The 5000-nt window shown below is 54.9% G+C and overlaps 1 non-coding gene across 1 annotated transcript in view; it reads left to right on the top strand.

Moving 5' to 3' along the window:
• Nucleotides 1-3766: 3766 nt before the first annotated feature.
• LOC144420311 (small subunit ribosomal RNA) overlaps nucleotides 3767-5000 on the top strand; it is a 1810-nt gene continuing 576 nt past the window's right edge. Inside the window, exon 1 of the ribosomal RNA XR_013474664.1 lies at nucleotides 3767-5000. This exon is cut by the window's right edge and continues 576 nt beyond it. This is a non-coding gene — a ribosomal RNA (small subunit ribosomal RNA).

The following is a 5000-nucleotide window of genomic DNA, read 5'->3' as shown; positions in this document are numbered from 1 at the left end:
CAGTAATTTCGAATGAGCCAAGAAAGAGCGGTGCGGGGCCGGTCGGAGCGCACCCTTTTCTCGGTGGCTGGCGGGCGAGAGAGTGCTGCGTCGCCGGCATCGGCGTCGAAAGAAGCCGAGCCAAAAAAAGTTAAAGTACAAACGTGCAAGCATACTAACCTAACCCTAGGTAAGGCATGTCAGAGCGAAAGACAGTAAACTCGAATGAGCCATGAAAGAGCGGTGCGGGGCCGGTCGGAGCGCACCCTTTTCTCGGTGGCTGGCGGGCGAGAGAGTGCTGCGTCGCCGGCATCGGCGTCGAAAGAAGCCGAGCCGAAAAAAGTTAAAGTACAAACGTGCAAGCATACTAACCTAACCCTAGGTAAGGCATGTCAGAGCGAAAGACAGTAATTTCGAATGAGCCAAGAAAGAGCGGTGCGGGGCCGGTCGGAGCGCACCCTTTTCTCGGTGGCTGGCGGGCGAGAGAGTGCTGCGTCGCCGGCATCGGCGTCGAAAGAAGCCGAGCCAAAAAAAGTTAAAGTACAAACGTGCAAGCATACTAACCTAACCCTAGGTAAGGCATGTCAGAGCGAAAGACAGTAATTTCGAATGAGCCAAGAAAGAGCGGTGCGGGGCCGGTCGGAGCGCAACCTTTTCTCGGTGGCTGGCGGGCGAGAGAGTGCTGCGTCGCCGGCATCGGCGTCGAAAGAAGCCGAGCCGAAAAAAGTTAAAGTACAAACGTGCAAGCATACTAACCTAACCCTAGGTAAGGCATGTCAGAGCGAAAGACAGTAATTTCGAATGAGCCAAGAAAGAGCGGTGCGGGGCCGGTCGGAGCGCACCCTTTTCTCGGTGGCTGGCGGGCGAGAGAGTGCTGCGTCGCCGGCATCGGCGTCGAAAGAAGCCGAGCCGAAAAAAGTTAAAGTACAAACGTGCAGGCATACTAACCTAACCCTAGGTAAGGCATGTCAGAGCGAAAGACAGTAATTTCGAATGAGCCAAGAAAGAGCGGTGCGGGGCCGGTCGGAGCGCACCCTTTTCTCGGTGGCTGGCGGGCGAGAGAGTGCTGCGTCGCCGGCATCGGCGTCGAAAGAAGCCGAGCCGAAAAAAGTTAAAGTACAAACGTGCAAGCATACTAACCTAACCCTAGGTAAGGCATGTCAGAGCGAAAGACAGTAATTTCGAATGAGCCAAGAAAGAGCGGTGCGGGGCCGGTCGGAGCGCACCCTTTTCTCGGTGGCTGGCGGGCGAGAGAGTGCTGCGTCGCCGGCATCGGCGTCGAAAGAAGCCGAGCCAAAAAAAGTTAAAGTACAAACGTGCAAGCATACTAACCTAACCCTAGGTAAGGCATGTCAGAGCGAAAGACAGTAATTTCGAATGAGCCAAGAAAGAGCGGTGCGGGGCCGGTCGGAGCGCACCCTTTTCTCGGTGGCTGGCGGGCGAGAGAGTGCTGCGTCGCCGGCATCGGCGTCGAAAGAAGCCGAGCCGAAAAAAGTTAAAGTACAAACGTGCAAGCATACTAACCTAACCCTAGGTAAGGCATGTCAGAGCGAAAGACAGTAATTTCGAATGAGCCAAGAAAGAGCGGTGCGGGGCCGGTCGGAGCGCACCCTTTTCTCGGTGGCTGGCGGGCGAGAGAGTGCTGCGTCGCCGGCATCGGCGTCGAAAGAAGCCGAGCCGAAAAAAGTTAAAGTACAAACGTGCAAGCATACTAACCTAACCCTAGGTAAGGCATGTCAGAGCGAAAGACAGTAATTTCGAATGAGCCAAGAAAGAGCGGTGCGGGGCCGGTCGGAGCGCACCCTTTTCTCGGTGGCTGGCGGGCGAGAGAGTGCTGCGTCGCCGGCATCGGCGTCAAAAGAAGCCGAGCCGAAAAAAGTTAAAGTACAAACGTGCAAGCATACTAACCTAACCCTAGGTAAGGCATGTCAGAGCGAAAGACAGTAATTTCGAATGAGCCAAGAAAGAGCGGTGCGGGGCCGGTCGGAGCGCACCCTTTTCTCGGTGGCTGGCGGGCGAGAGAGTGCTGCGTCGCCGGCATCGGCGTCGAAAGAAGCCGAGCCAAAAAAAGTTAAAGTACAAACGTGCAAGCATACTAACCTAACCCTAGGTAAGGCATGTCAGAGCGAAAGACAGTAAACTCGAATGAGCCATGAAAGAGCGGTGCGGGGCCGGTCGGAGCGCACCCTTTTCTCGGTGGCTGGCGGGCGAGAGAGTGCTGCGTCGCCGGCATCGGCGTCGAAAGAAGCCGAGCCGAAAAAAGTTAAAGTACAAACGTGCAAGCATACTAACCTAACCCTAGGTAAGGCATGTCAGAGCGAAAGACAGTAATTTCGAATGAGCCAAGAAAGAGCGGTGCGGGGCCGGTCGGAGCGCACCCTTTTCTCGGTGGCTGGCGGGCGAGAGAGTGCTGCGTCGCCGGCATCGGCGTCGAAAGAAGCCGAGCCGAAAAAAGTTAAAGTACAAACGTGCAAGCATACTAACCTAACCCTAGGTAAGGCATGTCAGAGCGAAAGACAGTAATTTCGAATGAGCCAAGAAAGAGCGGTGCGGGGCCGGTCGGAGCGCACCCTTTTCTCGGTGGCTGGCGGGCGAGAGAGTGCTGCGTCGCCGGCATCGGCGTCGAAAAAAGCCGAGCCGAAAAAAGTTAAAGTACAAACGTGCGAGCATACTAACCTAATCCTAGGTAAGGCATGTCAGAGCGAAAGACAGTAATTTCGAATGAGCCAAGAAAGAGCGGTGCGGGGCCGGTCGGAGCGCACCCTTTTCTCGGTGGCTGGCGGGCGAGAGAGTGCTGCGTCGCCGGCATCGGCGTCGAAAGAAGCCGAGCCGAAAAAAGTTAAAGTACAAACGTGCAAGCATACTAACCTAACCCTAGGTAAGGCATGTCAGAGCGAAAGACAGTAAACTCGAATGAGCCAAGAAAGAGCGGTGCGGGGCCGGTCGGAGCGCACCCTTTTCTCGGTGGCTGGCGGGCGAGAGAGTGCTGCGTCGCCGGCATCGGCGTCGAAAGAAGCCGAGCCAAAAAAAGTTAAAGTACAAACGTGCAAGCATACTAACCTAACCCTAGGTAAGGCATGTCAGAGCGAAAGACAGTAAACTCGAATGAGCCATGAAAGAGCGGTGCGGGGCCGGTCGGAGCGCACCCTTTTCTCGGTGGCTGGCGGGCGAGAGAGTGCTGCGTCGCCGGCATCGGCGTCGAAAGAAGCCGAGCCGAAAAAAGTTAAAGTACAAACGTGCAAGCATACTAACCTAACCCTAGGTAAGGCATGTCAGAGCGAAAGACAGTAATTTCGAATGAGCCAAGAAAGAGCGGTGCGGGGCCGGTCGGAGCGCACCCTTTTCTCGGTGGCTGGCGGGCGAGAGAGTGCTGCGTCGCCGGCATCGGCGTCGAAAGAAGCCGAGCCGAAAAAAGTTAAAGTACAAACGCGATGCTAATGAGCGAGCCGTTGTCTCGACTAATATGTAGGGGGCGTTCGATCGAGCGTCTGGCTTGAGCGCTTGTCGGCCTAGCAGAACGGTCGCATTGTTATGCCCGGGTTTTAGGCACCGCTGCAGGCGGCCGGCAGAGCTCTTGTTTGTGCAAAACTGAATGGATCGAGCCCGAGAGAGGGCGAGCAAAGAAAAAACGCAAATCGCTCCGCCTGGCACTGCCGGCGAGAGCGTGGACGTCGCGGCCAGCGACTGTCGAAGCTGAGTACGGCCGCAGGCGATCGCCTCGGTCTTAAACGAATGCGACGAGCACGCGCCGGGCGGCCCAGCAAGGGCCGAGCGCAGCTGTCGCAGCTATCTGGTTGATCCTGCCAGTAGTGATATGCTTGTCTCAAAGATTAAGCCATGCAGGTGCAAGTACGAGTTCTCGTAAAGCGAAACTGCGAATGGCTCATTAAATCAGTCTTGGTTTATTTGGTCTCGTAAGCGAAGTGGATAACTGTGGTAATTCTAGAGCTAATACATGCATTAAGCGCCGACTTCGGGAGGCGCGCTTTTATCAGATCAAAACCGACCGGGTTCGTCCTGTGACGTTTGATGACTCTGGATAACCACGCGGATCGTACGGTCTCTGCACCGACGACGTATCATTCAAGTGTCTGCCCTATCAACTGTCGAAGGTACGCTACGTGCCTACCTTTGTGATAACGGGTAACGGGGAATCAGGGTTCGATTCCGGAGAGGGAGCCTGAGAAACGGCTACCACATCCAAGGAAGGCAGCAGGCGCGCAAATTACCCATTCCCGACACGGGGAGGTAGTGACGAAAAATAACAATACAGGACTCTAACGAGGCCCTGTAATTGGAATGAGTACATCCTAAAACTCTTAACGAGTATCCATTGGAGGGCAAGTCTGGTGCCAGCAGCCGCGGTAATTCCAGCTCCAACAGTGTATGCTAAAGTTGTTGCGGTTGAAAAGCTCGTAGTTGGATTTTGGGCGAGCGCCGCCGGTCCGTCGCAAGGCGTGTCACTGGTTGCGTTCGCCTCACCTTCGGTTCTCCGTCGGTGCTCTTGACTGAGTGTCGGCGGTGGCCGATAAGTTTACTTTGAAAAAATTAGAGTGTTCAAAGCAGGCTGTTCGCCTGCATAGTGTTGCATGGAATAATGGAATAGGACCTCGGTTCTATTTTGTTGGTTTTCGGAGCACGAGGTAATGATTAAGAGGGACAGACGGGGGCGTCCGTACTCTGCCGTTAGAGGTGAAATTCTTGGATCGGCGGAAGACGAACTACTGCGAAAGCATTCGCCAAGAATGTTTTCTTTAATCAAGAGCGAAAGTCAGAGGTTCGAAGACGATCAGATACCGTCCTAGTTCTGACTATAAACGATGGCAACTAGCGATCGGGAGGCGTTACCATGACGACCTTTCCGGCAGCTTCCGGGAAACCAAAGTCTTTGGGTTCCGGGGGAAGTATGGTTGCAAAGCTGAAACTTAAAGGAATTGACGGAAGGGCACCACCAGGAGTGGAGCCTGCGGCTTAATTTGACTCAACACGGGGAAACTCACCCGGCCCGGACACAGGTAGGA

Source organism: Styela clava, chromosome 2 (assembly GCF_964204865.1).
Source record: "Styela clava chromosome 2, kaStyClav1.hap1.2, whole genome shotgun sequence".
In the NCBI taxonomy this organism is placed as follows: Eukaryota; Metazoa; Chordata; class Ascidiacea; order Stolidobranchia; family Styelidae; genus Styela; species Styela clava.
Note: the sequence above shows the minus strand (reverse complement) of the source record. Positions and strands in the feature narration are given on the sequence as shown.